Source organism: Bidens hawaiensis, unplaced genomic scaffold (genome assembly GCF_021521415.1).
Source record: "Bidens hawaiensis isolate Kalapana, Puna unplaced genomic scaffold, B.hawaiensis_p1.1 tig00012182_1, whole genome shotgun sequence".
In the NCBI taxonomy this organism is placed as follows: Eukaryota; Viridiplantae; Streptophyta; class Magnoliopsida; order Asterales; family Asteraceae; genus Bidens; species Bidens hawaiensis.
In genome coordinates, this window is record NW_027491980.1 from 253,101 (window position 1) to 268,715 (window position 15,615).

The 15,615-nt window shown below is 35.6% G+C and overlaps 1 pseudogene across 1 annotated transcript; it reads left to right on the forward strand.

Moving 5' to 3' along the window:
• The first annotated feature begins 5,553 nt into the window (after positions 1-5,553).
• On the forward strand, positions 5,554-15,415 carry LOC143540218 (pleiotropic drug resistance protein 1-like; annotated as a pseudogene). The gene is made up of 21 exons (XR_013136562.1): positions 5,554-5,949; positions 6,981-7,101; positions 7,201-7,289; positions 8,010-8,094; positions 8,221-8,380; positions 8,471-8,547; positions 8,735-8,788; positions 8,877-8,967; positions 9,096-9,397; positions 9,491-9,772; positions 9,920-10,236; positions 10,340-10,500; positions 10,567-10,905; positions 10,992-11,164; positions 12,530-12,862; positions 12,938-13,228; positions 13,312-13,395; positions 13,651-14,095; positions 14,174-14,345; positions 14,812-15,066; positions 15,158-15,415. The product of XR_013136562.1 is annotated as a pleiotropic drug resistance protein 1-like (transcript).
• Positions 15,416-15,615: the final 200 nt, after the last annotated feature.

A 15,615-nucleotide genomic window follows, 5' to 3' on the forward strand; every position in this document is an offset into this window, starting at 1 on the left:
TTCACTAAGCTTGAGAACAACTAGTGAATATTTGAGTATATTAAAATATTACCTAATTATTGTTAATTTTTATCCATCTTTCTTAAATTGTACATTCAAATAATGAACACATAGGGTTGGTGATTTTGGTTAAAGCATTCCAATTATTAAAATATTATTTGGTTTAGATTTGTAGTTAGCAAATAAGTTTGGCATGGCTATGAATACTAGCAACTTAGCTCGTCTGCTACTCTAAGTGAATCGTCTCATAATAAATTGGTGGGACCAAACTATGTTATGAGTTATTGGTGGATGGCAATTAAAAGTAATACATTAAAGCCCAAAAGAAACACAAGTCGCATAGAAATAAAAGGAGCTAGGTCACGAAGTCAAAGGAGGGCCACAACACAAACTCAGCCGCCCCTATTGGGAGCTGGACCCAAAAAATAAAGAAAAGAAAAGAAAATTTGAATCAAGCAAGCGCATAGGTAGCTCGAAAAAAAAAAGTCAAACGAAAAAACGAAAGCAGGCAGGAAGGCACATGAATTAATTTAAGCTACCAGACACACGGCTTTATTTTTGGTTTTGGATTGTTTATTCACTAGTTTTGCTTTGGTAAAAGTTTTTATTGTCTTTGGTTATGATGCTTATGCTTATTTGGTATTAATTTATAATCAACTTATTGTTCCATATGCGTCTTTGTGAACGTATTTCATGTATGGATGCGTATTAGGTTGTTTGATGTATGTTTACAACTAGTTTATTGTTTATTGTTAACAACTAGTTTATGGTTTATTGTTATCGTATACCATAGGAACAATAATTGAGAGTTTAGAGATACCTTATTTTCTGCCACTTGAGAGACCGGGAGGTAATTAAGTGTCATCTGTTGTTGTCTTTTGCGGGTTTGGGTAGTGATTGCACGGGAGTGAGTTGACCTAAATTCCTTTAGATTCTTACAGAATAGAATTATAACCAAATTTAATAAGAATACCCCTGTACGCCTTAGGGTATATTGTGATTAGAGAGACCAGGAGGTGATTTAATCTTTGGGTACCTTAGCATGTTAGGTAAGGTGAGACCGGGAGGTGATCTGAACAATTAAACCGTTAAGCGTTACATGATATTTAGGGTTCTTAGGTATTGTTGGTGAGACCGGGAGGTGATCTACCATACTTTAGTTATTCTTTAAGTTTTATATTTTTAGAATTCGGTTACCAATCATAAATCCAATTCCGAGAGTTTACGAGTTGACTAGTAGGATTCCTTACCTAGGTAGTTGTTTCCCCTATATAAGTTCCAGTCCGATTTGTTCGTGTCTAGTTTTAGTTTAATTATTTTTTAAGTTTATATTTAATAATAAAAGAATACAAAAATTAATTAATTCAGTTTAGTTTAATTGAGTCCGAGTCTAGTTTAGGTGTTGCTAGTGTCCTGTGGGTTCGATATCCGGACTTCATTAGGCTTTACTATAGTCGATAGGTACACTTGCCTGTCTAGTGGTATCAAAATAGAAAATCTATCAAATTGGCCATGAATCGGATTGAGTGCTCGATTTTTAAACAAAACCCGTAACAGACCATTGGACCGAGTATCGCAACGGGCCAGGGGTGCTCCGTTGCATAGCGCGATCCAAACATGTTTTGACAGAGTTCTAGCTCCGTCGCTCTACGCGACGGACTTGGTCTACGTCCATCGCGCTACGAGACGCCACTTGAAATCTAGAAATTCCAAATTTTCACATTTGGTCCTTGGACTTTGTCTAAACGCAATAATGGTTCGAAATACATAACATTTGGCTGGTAAACTATTATATAACATCCCAACAACATAACATACATAAATACTCAATAGTTACGGTGTTTTGAACTATGATAATTTTACCTGACTACGGCTGTGATAAATTTTTCCGCTGCCAAATATTTTAATGAACACTGGTACCATTTCTCGTGCTCGCGGCCCCCGTACGGGGTAAAGGGTCGAGGGCTGTGACAAAAACATAAATATAAAATTAAAACAAAACAATTTATTTTTTTTAAATATATAAATATATTAAGTAAGTTTTTTTAAATAATACTAAGAAAAAAAATTAAAGTTTAATTTATTTTTTTTAAAATTTAATCACCCTTCAAAATTAATTTTAAGATATAAAAACATAAATAAAAATTAATTAGAAAACATTATGGGCTTTTTTTTTCAAAAATATATTGGGCATTTATATATGAGCTTTAGATATAAAAAAAACCCTGTCCCTACAAATGTCATCTTCTCTTCATTTGCAGCCGCCCCACGAAAACAAAAGGGTTAGTCTGTTTTTTTAAAAAAAAATTAAAGATACATGCTCGCCATGGCTACCTCGCATTAGGGCGTTATTTACGACATCGAAGGGGATGGGGCAGCATTTCCGTCGGTACTGAGGTGGAACCAACCACATTACGCCTCCCCTCCGTCCACCCTAACCGATAATATCAATATATAAATTTATGACAAATTAAAGTGTGTAAACAAAAGACGATGATAATTGTTAAAAGTAGAAATAGATAATTATTGTTTGTAGTAAGAGAGCTTTTTTCTAAATAAATCCAACAGTTACATTTTTGTTTTAATGATTCAATTCATTCTTAAAGCACACGGAGTCGAGTGCTTGAGAAGCCAAGGAAATGGTGGCAAAAAACGAGGTCGACCGGGAATGCCATTCTCCGGTTTTTTCTGGTAGTTTTTTCACTAAATCCATTTCACCGATTTTTCTCAAGGATTTTAACACCTTTTGTACTTTTTGCTGAGAAATTAAATTGGGAAAAACGAGAGTTTGTTAGTCTTGTCTATCTAAGGCTGACCGTTGTGGACAACATAGAGAAGGATGGGGGGGGGGGGGGGAGATTTGGGATGGGGCTACGTTGGGATACCGCCCAAAAAGTGGAAGTGGTGGGGCATGCATGTTTTAATTCTCTTTCTCTCTCTCTCACACACACACATATATATATGCATATATATAATGGGGCAACAAAAGGGCGACAAACCACGGTAGGGCGTTGTTGACATGGGCTTCGAAGCCCTGTTTCCTACGTGACAATGACGTGGAGGGGCTATATTGCCCCTCCATAAAGGATAGTCTAATTATTTATAAAACCACTTTCATTGTAAACCTCATTTTATGAGTGAAGTGTCATTTTCGTTCATAAGATTTGGTTGGGTACGCAACTTTAGCCTACAAAATTCTTTTGCAACTGGATCATTGAGATTTTCAATGTTTACTATATTCACCATTACATTAACGCAATTAACTTTTAAACATTAAGCCAGGAATATGTACCTATCTGGATGAAAATGACAATTGTGATAAAAGCTCAAGGACGATTTTATAAAATGAATATTTCATATTTAACCATATTTATATATTTTATTAATAATAACTACTAAAATATCTATTTTACTCATGTTTTTACTAAAAATATAAAATTACTTATTTAGCTATTTTTAACTATTTTTTTACTAACTTTCGGGTTTTGATGATTTATTAAAATTTTATTTTAATCTTCTAATTTTTTCTTTTTTTAAGTAAAATTTTATTAATTTTTATATATTTATACATATAATGTAAAGAAAATATTTATAATTTATAAGATCTTTTAAAATTCACTATGAGTTTTAAAATATATTAAACTAGCTTTTACCTCCATATTACGAGGTTATTTTACATTATTTGTTTATAATGTTTATATATTTTTTTGAATTTTAATTTTATTTATTGTAAGAAAGCTAATAATATACTTAGGATTTGATGATGAAAAAGTTTCGCAAATAAATGATATGTTATAACCCGATTTAAAGCTATCTGGGCTTGGTAACACCTGTGACTCGCTTATTTTTTTAACTATTAAATTGTTTCTTAATTATAAATAATATTTTTTTTCAAAAAATCGGATATTAATTTTTAGTATATCCATATTTAGGATTTACATATCAAATATTTGTTGAGATTAATTTTAAATTAATGAGATACTATAACCCGTTTAAAGACTATCTGGGTTTGGTGAGGCTCATATTCGTGAATTCGGATCAAACACATGAAAAGCCTCTAAATAAATAATTTTATATTTTTAGTAAAAACATGAGTAAAATAGACATTTATTAATTATTATGGAACAACCCAGCTATGATCCGTTTTGGTTGGGACGCACGACCATCGCCTCACTGATTTGCTTTTGGTCACCCATGTGGAGACTTTCTAGGAGGTCACCCATCTTTATATTTCTCTCACATGAGCATAGGGATGAGCTCGGTACTTTATCGGTACCGACCGGTACCGGTATCAAAAATACCGATTCCGAAAATCGTCAAATCTTGGTACCGGTACTGGTACTGAAATATCCGGGAAATACCGGTATTGAAGACAAAAATTCGGGAAATACCGAAATATTTGGAACGGTACCGGTATTGAAGACAAAAATTTGGGAAATACCGGTACCGTACCGTACCGTACCCGAAACTCAAAACTTTGGTACCGATTCGGTACCGACGGTACAAAATAGGTACCGATTTCGGTACCGACGATACCAAATCGGTACCGATTTCGGTACCGGTACCAAGTACCAAATGCTCATCCCTACATGAGCACGCTTAAGTGTGGAATTCTCCTCTTATCCATTACCATCAAGCGCCCAAAACGTGTTATGATTGGGAACATATCCACCTCCTTATAAAAAAGACGTCATTCTCCTCCCCAACCAAAGTGGAATGTTACACATTAAGAAAACGTGTTAAGATGATTAAATATATCGTATAATATTGTCCTTGAGATTTGATCACAAGTGTCACTTTCATCCAAATAAATTAAAGGACAGAAGTACCCCTGACTTAACATTAAAAGAGTTAGTGAAATTAATTAGACGAAAATAGCAAGATTTGAAACTCGGGCCTAGCTGAAACAAAATTGTAATAAAGTTGCATAACTGACCAAATTTTAGGGAAGAAAATAGCATTTCATTTTTTTTTTAATGAAGAACAAATAAAGACAAATACAATTTAAAATAATATATATAGCTGGTATTTGCATGACCTCTATGGCTTTATCTAAATTAATAATCTATTGTCTAAATTAATAATCTATTGTCTCAAGCTTGAGATATGGGGGTAAAGAATAGGTGGAAAAGAAGTGGCTGTTCAAGAAAAATTATATATATAGTAGGAATTGATGTAAAAGGTTATGGAGTTGTCAACATATTTTGATGGTTTCTAGACAGTGGCATGTGGCATGTGGCAATTAAAAAACTATTTATTCCAACAGAGCCAAGCAGATTCCCATGAGGGTGTTTTAAATCCTCGCGCCACTTAATTAACTTGCACCTGTGGCTGCAACTCTGCAAGCATCATGGAAACCCCCTTTCTCTCTAGATTTGATCAATCTTTTTAAAACATTAAGTTGTTAAAAACCCTTTTTGATCTGCATAGATTCTTGATAGTTTCAAGGTTTTCTTGATCATTGGTGAGTACCCATATCAGAAAATAACTGTTTTTAACCAAATTTATGTCATTTATGGTGAGAAACTGAAAACCCTAGATCATCTGTTTCAGGGTTTTTGATCAGTAAATAAGCATGGATGGAAGTGATATTTATAAAGCTAGTAGAAGTATAAGGTTAGGGAGCTTAAGAGCAACCAGTAATGGAGCAATGGGGAGTTTAAGATCTGGAAGTACTTCTTTATGGAGGAACACTGGCTTGGATGTGTTTTCAAGATCTACTCGTGAAGAAGATGATGAAGAAGCTCTTAAATGGGCGTCTCTTGAAAAGCTTCCGACTTTCGATCGTCTGAAGAAAGGTTTGCTATTTGGATCAACAGGACCTTCGTATGAGGTTGATGTTGATAATCTTAAATTCGAGGACCGAAAACGGTTGCTTGATAGGCTTGTAAATACCGCTGATGAAGATAATGAGAGCTTCTTGTTAAAGCTTAGGGACCGTCTTGATAGGTATTCAATGTTTCTTTTATTTTAACGGTAAATGTTATTCTTACTTTAGTTACACCAATAGATTTGAACTACTTACCTGTCATGTTTTGAATATGTGACCTCCTTTATAAGAGTAGGCATACATATGCCTCTATCAGGTAGACTAGCCTTCAAAACTAATTTTTCAGAAACATTAGTTAGCTCAACACTCTAGCTCCAAACACTCACCAAAAGTTAATGACATATATTTCAAAACTCTTTTATTTCATAATGGTTGAAAATTACTCTTTTGTGACATAAGTCAAAACTCTTTAATGTCATAATGGTTGCAAGTTACTCTTTTGTGACATATATTGCAAAACTCTTTTATGCCATAAATGGCCATTGAAGCTCTACACTCTAGCCATCATCACTAGGTGGCGACACCTAGTGATGATGACAGATTAGGCGAGTAAGTGGCGATCAATAGTTCGACCCTTACCCTGAACAGGTTTTATCTCACCGCATTGTCGTGTCTTTGGGAGAGTGTTCACGGACGTCAGCCCTTGGTGAAGGTTTTTCCTGGTTCGGAGGCGAGTGTATCCTGATGCGATGACTTTCGCCAACAACCTATTTAGAGGATTCATTGGCTGTTAAAAAAAAAAAACAAAGAAAGTGGGCCCAAAGCTTTTGATTTATTTCACTACCCCTTGAGCCGCCTCCTATGTTGGGACAGCAATTCTAACACTTTTTAGTGTTTAGCGATACTGAACGAATCATATATGATAGATAAACACAAGCTAGAGAGAGAGAGAGAGATAGATAGATAGATAGATAGATAGAGAGAGAGAGAGAGTTAATATATTTCAAAATGCCTTTCTAGGCATATAAGGAGTATTTTGCACAAGACATTCTAGCTGTGGCATTACTGCTACAAAAGTGGACATTAGCTAGCCTCAAAATGGTTGCAAATACCCATTTGTGACAGATTTACGACAAATTTTGCAGTCACTAATTGATGATTTGTCGCTAATATGACGGGCCACAATTTTTTAATTGGAAATCATTTGCAGGGTTGGGATTGATCTGCCAACAATTGAAGTTAAGTTCGAGCATTTGAGTGTAGAGGCAGACGTGAACACTGGAAGTAGAGCTTTACCTAGTTTTATAAACTTCCACATTGATATACTTGAGGTAAAAATCAAATCATTATATACTTACAACTTTCTTATATCTTTTTAATGACTTCCCTTTATATTTAATGAAATATGTATCTGTGTTTGATTCCATTAGATGTTCTTGAGCTCATTCCGTCTACTTCCAAATTCGAAAAAGCATATAACCATCCTTGATGATATTAGCGGTATTGTTAAGTCTAGCAGGTGAGCAGAAAGAACATAAAGTAGAGGGAAAATTACCAAAATAGTCATCTTGAACTACTCCAAAAAAATAATCTTGACTTATAATAATTTCCAATCAACCAGTGTTTGGCCTGTGTCTGTTGGCGCAACATATTTCAATCTTGACATAGTAGATTTCTATCTGGTGCAGCAGATCCATTACGCTACGCTAGATCCTGCACCGCCTTTATGAAATTGGTGCAACAAATTCATACATGGTGCAGGAGATCCATGCTACTGCGCAGGGGTTCCACCAAATTGCTATTTTTGTTAATAAAAATAAAGTTACATGATATTTTTATTGAAAAAAAAGTCAAGGCGCACTATCTTTGTAAAAATTATTTATCAAGACAGCTATTTCGGTATTTTCCCTAAAAATGAATAAACACAACTATGATCTTCCTTGTTAAATCTTTTTTTTTTTTTTTGAACGGCAAATTTAGGATCACTCACGGACCACTGGAGTATAGTACCAGCAGAACCACGCGATCATATCCATCTCCACTAGGCAATAATGCCTAACCACCAATTCAGGAGGAAAGCCAACAAAAGTTGGGAAAACCCCCTTTTATGGGATTCGAACCCAGGACCTTATGGTCCCTAAGCCTTATCCCACCACCAAGATGCCACTAGGCTACAAAGCCATGGACTCTTCCTTGTTAAATCTAACACTATAAATCGCTAATATACTCATGTTTATAGAATGACATTACTTTTGGGCCCTCCAAGTTCCGGGAAAACGACACTTTTGCTAGCCTTGGCTGGCAAGCTTGATAAAGAGCTTAAGGTAAATGTTTGATTCTTACTTCAAAGATTTAAACATTTAATCTTTCCATCCATTTGTTTGTTAACACTATATGACTAAAGAGTTGAGAATAAATACACTTATCTGTTTTTACTTTTGTGCTTTTAGACTTCTGGCAAGGTGACATACAACGGCCATGAATTACATGAGTTTGTACCCGAAAGAACCTCTGCTTACATCAGTCAAAACGATGTTCATATCGGAGAAATGACAGTCAGAGAAACCTTGGCTTTCTCTGCACGATGCCAAGGGGTCGGATCACGTTATGGTTAGACTATATAAATTCAATCCTATATTCCAAACTATTGTTAATTGGTTTTATGATATTAAGATCATTTTAACAATTGTGGAATTGCAGAGATGTTGACGGAGTTGTCGAGAAGAGAAAGAGATGCAAATATTAAACCTGATCCTGATATCGACGTGTTTATGAAGGTACATAACAATATCCAAATTATGAAACAAATAACTTTTATCATATCGCCTTTATTCTCTGAATAATAAATATCCGAGAACATCTTGGTTTATGGAACACTTTGATATTGCTAGGCCAAACGTGTGTTGGCTTTATATCGTTTTTCTTTGTAATATGAACTTTAAACTCGTTTATTTTGTAACTAAGGCTGCAGCCACAGAAGGACAAGAAGCGAATGTGGTGACAGATTACATTCTCAAGGTATGAACTTTGGATCTATCTTTAGGTGCATAAACTCACCAGTTATTTTAATAAAAATATAAAATTATGTGAACTGTTTCTTGTGCAGTTGTTGGGGTTGGACATTTGTGCTGATACCATGGTAGGGGATCAAATGATACGGGGAATTTCTGGCGGGCAAAAAAAGCGTGTGACAACAGGTAAAACCGTAATAATGAAAACCTCGTGAGCTATAATGCATTATTAATTAACTAGATACAATAAGAATAATTACAAAGGAAACTAAAGTCATGCATCTAAGCAAATTTGTAGAAAACTATATTTACAGGTGAAATGATAGTTGGACCGTCAAAGGTTCTTCTTATGGATGAGATTTCTACTGGTTTGGACAGTTCCACAACTTTCCAAATAGTGAAATCAATTAGACAATTTCTTCATATCCTTGAAGGAACTGCTGTCATTTCTCTCCTTCAGCCAGCACCCGAGACGTATGAATTATTTGATGACATTATTCTTTTAACCGATGGGAAAATTGTGTACCAAGGACCACGAGACAACGTGCTTGAGTTTTTTGAATTTATGGGGTTCAAATGCCCTGAGAGGAAAGGGGTTGCTGATTTCTTGCAAGAAGTATGTTCAGTTGTTATTCATGTGATTAAATGCACATTACCTCAATCAATTATAACAATTTTTTTATTACAAATTTTTGTAAATGTGTGAAAGGTAACATCTAAAAAGGATCAACAACAATATTGGATGAGAAGAAACCAACCCTATAGATTTGTGACAGCCAAGGAATTCTCAGACTCATTCCAGTCTTTCCATGTTGGAAGGAAACTTGGCGACGATCTTAGCATCCCATACGACAAAAGCAGAAGCCACCCAGCAGCTCTCACAACCGACAAGTACGGTTTAAATAAAAAAGAGCTCTTGAAAGCTTGCATTGATAGAGAGATCTTGCTCATGAAGAGGAATTCATTTGTTTACATCTTCAAACTGTGCCAAGTAAGTGTTATTAGTATAACATTCAAACTGTTTTCAATCAACAATTAATCACTACTAAAACTTTAACATATTATTTAACTTTTCAAATATATTTAGCTTTTCTATAGCTGAACTAATCAAGATGGTACTTGTTTTGTTCGGTTTCAGATGTTTATCATGGCGTTAGTAGCCATGACAGTGTTTCTCCGAACGGAGATGCATAGAAACAATATAGAAGACGGAGGGATATATACAGGTGCTCTATTTTTTGGTGTTATCATGATCATGTTTAATGGGATGTCTGAGATTCCAATGACGATTGCTAAGCTCCCTGTATTCTACAAGCAAAGAGACTTCCGGTTTTACCCCTCGTGGGCGTACGCTCTTCCATCATGGGTCGTCAAAATACCCATATCCTTTATTGAAGCTGGCTTGTGGACGGTTCTAACTTACTACGTAATAGGATTCGATCCAGATATCACGAGGTTAATTTGTTTTCAACTTTTCAAGATTAAAGATAACAAATTTCCAGTTCTTGTTTGTAACTCTATGTATGTTTGCCTTACCTGGAATCTTTATGTTATGCAGATTCTTCAAACAATACCTTTTACTCATAGTTATCAACCAAGTTTCCGCAGGATTGTTTCGAGCTATTGGGGCGATGGGTCGAAACATGATTGTTGCAAACACGTTTGGATCATTTGCACTTCTCATTATCTTTGCACTGGGTGGATTTGTCCTGTCACGGGGTAAGCATAAGTTATAACTTACTAGATTAAAAACAATTTGGATCTAAATACAATATCCTATTACAGATGATGTAAAGAAGTGGTGGATTTGGGGATACTGGGTATCTCCAATGATGTATGCTATGAATGGGATAACTGTTAATGAATTTCTCACGGACAGATGGAATAAGGCAAGTCGTTTTATGCCTACGCTTGATCGCATTCTATATTGATAATCAGAATTTGTAGTTCTCAAAATTACTTCCATTTTATAGAATGTAAATGGCACAACACTTGGGAAAACAATCATCACTTCTCGAGGGTTGTTCGCAGAAACTTACTGGTATTGGATAGCAATCTTGGCCTCAGTTGGATTCATATTTCTTTTCAATGTTTTTTTCGGCTTGTCTCTCGATCTTCTTAACCGTGAGTGTCTATCATTTTTTGGCTTGTCACGTTATAAATAGCATTACTTTTAACCATTTTATAACATTTATTGTGGAATATTTTAGCTTTTGGGCAATCACGATCTGTATCGTCAAACAATGATGATGACGAAAGCCCTGTAGAGTTAACACATACAGGTAATGGGAACAATGAGAGCAGAAAGAAAGGAATGATTCTTCCATTCGAACCACATTCAATTACCTTCAAAGATGTCAAGTACTCGGTCGATATGCCTCAGGTAACTTTCTAAAGATTTATTTTTCTTTAGGGAGAATGTTTTATGAACTCCCAAATGTGTTACTCATGTTGGGTTAATCTTGACGGGTCAAGTTCGGGTTCAAAAGGCGGGTTAATTCGGGTCATGGATACGGGTCAGCAGAAGATTTGGTCCAGATGTGACCAAGTTTTCAGGAAGTAAAAAATATGATTTGAAGGGTTCTAATTGACCGAGAATTTGGAAGTGAACGTTGGCTTTGTGGAAGACTTAGTAATTTGTTTTAGCTTATTTTTAGGAGTAATAATTTACTGCACGTTTGCATTTGTTTATTATATAAAGTAGTCTAGGTTAACCCTTTTTTTAAGCAGAATACAACAAGCTTTCTGAATATTTATTCTCTTCATCTTCACATACTAGTATACTACATGAGTTTGAGTGTATTGTGTGTGTGTAAACCTTGGGCCTGAACCGACAACTCAAGAACACTCATAGACTAGTGTAGAAAAGTTGGAATTACTAATGTAGGTTTCCAATTTTCAATATCCATGGATAGCTTTCTAACCAGTGTATGCTTCATGATTAGATTAAAGTATTTTGGGTGTACGAAATCAACAATCAAGCAAGTCAAACAGCACTAGAAAGAACAAGAATGTATTTACCATTAAAAACAGAGTTTTTAATTTTGCGTGTTAAATAAGTAAATTCCTTTATATAGGGGTTGAACCATCAAACTGATTCGGTTGAAACGTTGCAACTCTTCGAGAAAAAAACATAATGTACACCTGACAGTTTTAACTATGTCCATTAGTGTAAAATATCATTAAACTTAATACTTCTCAGTAGTAACCAAGTGTTAATATTACTCACATATACTAACTAGCATAGTTACTACTGACTAAGGTACTAATACTCAGTATTAACCTACCACTGATGCTCAACTTGTCACTAATCTTGGTTACCACCGATAATCAATAGCAACTTAGTATTGATAACTAGTTACTAATGAAGATCATTTGCATACAACTTTTTAGCAGTATGACAGCGCCATGGACGTTGCCTCTTGGATGTCATTGGGGCGCTTCCCCTAACCCCGCCAAGGGCTGGTGTCCCCTTGGAACCTCCATGGTCTAGGGATTTTTTCCTTAGAATTTTTAGGTTCCAAATCAGAATAGTCTTAGTGTCTACTCTACACATTCTCTTATCGATGTTTATTTCAACTTCACATTTAGTTCTAAGCAAATCCAATTATACTAAAATGACATTGATTACACTAAAATAACCGACACAAACTGTTATAACATTACACTAAATTTAAATATGAGCTGTACATAATTTGGCAACTTACTAAAAAATCATAATGTAGTAATGGTGTATTTGTTTTTGTAGGAAATGAGAGATCAAGGAACAACTGAAGATAGATTGCTGCTACTTAAGGGTGTCAGTGGAGCTTTTCGTCCGGGTGTACTAACAGCCTTGATGGGGGTTAGCGGAGCTGGAAAAACTACTTTAATGGACGTGTTAGCAGGTAGAAAAACCGGTGGGTATATAGAAGGCGACATTAGAATTTCTGGGTATCCGAAAAAACAAGAAACGTTTGCTAGGATTTCGGGATATTGTGAACAAAACGACATACATTCGCCTCATGTCACCGTTTATGAATCCTTGATTTACTCCGCTTGGCTAAGGTTGCCATCAGATGTTAACGAAAATACCAGAAAGGTTAGTGTATTACAGGCCCCTTATACAAAAAAAAAGTTAATTGAATGAAAAAAATATATAACTTTTTATTTGCAGATGTTTGTTGATGAGGTGATGGATCTTGTCGAATTGAATCCCTTAAGAAATGCACTAGTCGGGTTGCCTGGTGTAAATGGACTCTCAACCGAACAACGAAAAAGGTTAACCATAGCAGTCGAACTTGTGGCCAACCCATCTATAATATTTATGGATGAGCCAACGTCAGGGCTAGACGCTAGAGCTGCTGCAATTGTGATGAGAACCGTTAGGAACACGGTTGACACTGGAAGAACAGTTGTTTGCACCATTCATCAACCTAGCATAGACATATTTGAAGCTTTTGATGAGGTACTTATTCAATAGTTCGCTATAACTACTTCGTCTATCATTAACATTCATACTTAATAATCTCATGTAACAATATGTTGTAGCTATTCTTGATGAAAAGAGGTGGACAAGAGCTATATGTAGGACCTATTGGTCGGAATTCATCCGAGCTAATAAAGTACTTTGAGGTAAGATATCTTACCCATGGTGTTGCTCTATATGGGCATGTATAAAACTTTCAAATATTATACAAGCTGTAAAACCTTATACGACTAAGATGATGCGTGAAAAATGCTATAAGGACCGTGTACCTGTAGGTGGTGTGGATAGTATGTCAGTGGTGTGCGTATAGCCTGACCTTTTAATAAAAGACCTTTCGTACGTATGATGATAATAATCAAACAATAAGGCTAAAACTTAACCACATGGTCTGTTTATACCAGGATATTGATGGGATAAGTAAGATAAAAGATCGATATAATCCCGCGACATGGATGTTGGAAGTCAGTACTTCTGCCCAAGAAATCGCGCTGGGAGTTGATTTTGCTGAAATATACAAGAATTCGCAACTATATAGGCAAGTTCCGATTCTTTACATTTTATCATTATATCATATTTGTGCTCTTGGTTTTTATGTTTGCACATTATATTATCTTACAGGAGAAACATGTCACTTATTGCTGAACTTAGCGTACCACGTCCCGGTACCAAAGACCTCTACTACCCAACCCAATTCTCGCAGCCTTTTTTCGTCCAATGTATTGCTTGTCTATGGAAACAACGGTTGTCATACTGGCGAAACCCTCCATACACCGCCATTCGTTTTGCTTTCACCACCTTTATTGCCTTCATGTTCGGTAGTATGTTTTGGGATCTTGGACGCAAAAGGCAAGTGCCCGAAACTAAAAAATAAACTAAACATTATTTTGTTACATTCATACAATGTTTCAACTATACGAATTTCAGGAAAACTCAACAAGAACTATCTAATGCCATGGGTTCCATGTACGCGGCAACCCTGTTTCTAGGAGTCCAAAACGCATCAGCGGTGCAGCCAGTTGTTGACATTGAACGCACCGTCTTTTACAGAGAACGAGCTGCTGGAATGTATTCCGCTTTACCATATGCATGTGCTCAGGTGACTGACTGATAACGACTATTAGCTGCGTTTATTATCTATTATAATAATAATTATTAGAGAGAACTGCGGTTTTTGTCCATATGGTTTGTTCAAATTTGCTAATTCAGGCCAAAGGTTTAAAATATCTTATTTTCATCCCTAAGGTTTCATTTACGTTGCAATTTTCGTCCATAAGGTTTCGTTTTCGTTGCGATTTTTGTCCCTGTGGTTTGTTAAAATCTGCTATTTCAGTCCAAAATATATTAATGAAAAGGACCAAAATTGCGATGAAAATGAAACCTTAGGGACGAAAATAGCAAATTTTAAACTTTTGAACTGAAATGACAAATTTAAACAAACCACGTGGATGAAAACCACAGTTCACTCTATTATGTGACTTATCATTTATCTTAAAGTCTGTGTGTTACTCGTTATTTTACCCCGTTTAAGGATACATATTCTAATATTATCGTGTTTAACGCAGATCCTGGTGGAGATACCTTACATTTTCTTTCAAGCGATCGTTTATTGTGTCATAGTTTACGCGTTGATTGGATTTGAATGGACAGCTACAAAATTCTTGTGGTACACATTCTTCCAGTTCAGTTGTTTACTTTACATGACATACTATGGCATGATGACCGTTGCCATCACGCCCAATGCCAACATTGCTGCAATCATTGCAGCATCTTTTTACGGGTTCTTTAATCTGTTCTCGGGCTTCATTGTCCCACGACCCGTAAGTTTTTTATTTTTATTTATTACTTTTGCATTTAATGTTTTCAACTCGATCATTAGTGTTTATGTACATAAATTTACAAATGCAACAGAAAATCCCCGTGTGGTGGCGGTGGTATTATTGGGCTAATCCGTTGGCATGGACCATCTACGGCATGACAGTGTCACAGTTCGGTGACTATGACGATTTGCTTATGAATGGTGAGACCGTGAAGGGGTACCTGCATCGATTTTTTGGCTTCAAACATGATTTTCTTGGTGTGATCGCGGGGGTGCATGTCGGATTAGTGCTTGCTTTTGGCTTTATATTTGCTTACTGCATTAAGTCCTTCAATTTTCAGAAGAGATAGATCAGTGGTTTTTAAACATTAGTTAATGTTGAAAATCAAAAATTTGTACCTGCATTTTTGAATATGTCACTATTTTGTATGTGTTTACTATTATCGGAACACCACATAGGTTTTTTTGTTTTATTTTTAACAGCGACTTTCTTGTATTTAGGCTACCGCACTCTCCAAATTTAGAGAGCCCGATACCCCACTCTGGCCCG